The following is a 1,425-nucleotide window of genomic DNA, read 5'->3' as shown; positions in this document are numbered from 1 at the left end:
CAAAAGAAACCACAGAATTTAACAAAAGCACATGGAAATTGAACAAAAATGGGTCACAGAAGAAATTAAAAAAGAAGTCAGACAATTTCCACAATTAAATTCCAAGGCCAATACAACATATCAGAATTTATGGGACACAATGAAAGCAGTCTTATAAGGGAAAGCCATAGTACTGACTACTTATATTAGGAAAACAGAACAAGCTCAAATAAACAACCTAACACTGAACCTCGAGCTTCTAGAAAAAGAAGAGAAGGACAAGCCCAAAGCTCACACAAGGTAGGAAATTATAAGATTAGAGCAGAAATCAATGCAATGGAGAAAAAGACAATGATACAGAAAATCAATGAAGTAAAGAGTTGGTTCTTTGAAAGAATAAATAAAATTAACAAACCGTTAGCCAACCTTATCAAAAACGGGGGAAAGAAAGATACAAATCCATGCAATTAGGAATGAAAGGATAAAATTGCAATGGATCCAGCAAAAATCCAGAGGATTATCAATTTTGTTTATTAAAAAAAGTTTGACAAAATCCAACACCCATGCATGATAAAAACCCTACGGAAAATTGGAAATGATGGTCTTTATTGCAACCCGATAAAAGCCATATATGAAAAACCAACAGCCAACATCATACTAAATGGTCAAAAACTGAAATCCTTCATGCTAAAATCAGGAACAAGACAAGGACATCCACTATCACCACTCCTGTTCAATATAGTTCTGGAAACATTAGCCATAGCAAATAGACAAAAGAAAGAAATAAAAGGAATAAAGATAGAAAATGAAGAAGTTAAACTGCCATGATTTGCAGATGACATGATACTCTACATAGAAGACTCCAAGGACTCCACCAAAAGTCTTCTACACTTAACCAAATTCAGCAGAGCAGCTGGATCCAAGGTAAACACACAAAAATCAATAACCTTCTTGTATAAGAACAGACTCACTGAGAGAACTTCTTTCAAAATTGCATCCAAAAAAAGAAAGAAAGAAACACCTAGGAACCGACCTAACAAAAGAAATCAAAGGCATCTACTCTGAAAACTTTGATCTCTAAAAAGAGATCAAAGAGTGTATACAAGAAACACACCTAGTGCAAAAGGAAGTCCATAGACTGAAAGTGAAAGGATGGAAAACAATTCTCCATGCGTCAGGAGTCCAGAAAAAAGCAGGGGTAGCAATCTTATTCTCAGATAAAGTAAATTTCAAACCAAAACTCATTAAGAGAGACAAAGAAGGACACTACATCCTTGTAAAGGGAACAATTCAAGAGGAAGAGCTGACAATCATAAACATATATGCACCAAATACAAATGCCCCCAACTATATAAAACAAATATTAAATAACATGAAAAACCAAATAAGCACTAATACAATTGTAGTGGGGGATTTAAATACCCCACTATCACAAATTGACAGATC

Source organism: Fukomys damarensis, unplaced genomic scaffold, assembly GCF_012274545.1.
Source record: "Fukomys damarensis isolate Sample0158 unplaced genomic scaffold, DMR_v1.0_HiC HiC_scaffold_24, whole genome shotgun sequence".
Taxonomy (NCBI): Eukaryota; Metazoa; Chordata; class Mammalia; order Rodentia; family Bathyergidae; genus Fukomys; species Fukomys damarensis.
The sequence above is the reverse complement of the archived record's forward strand: the minus strand, read 5'-3'. Positions refer to the sequence as shown.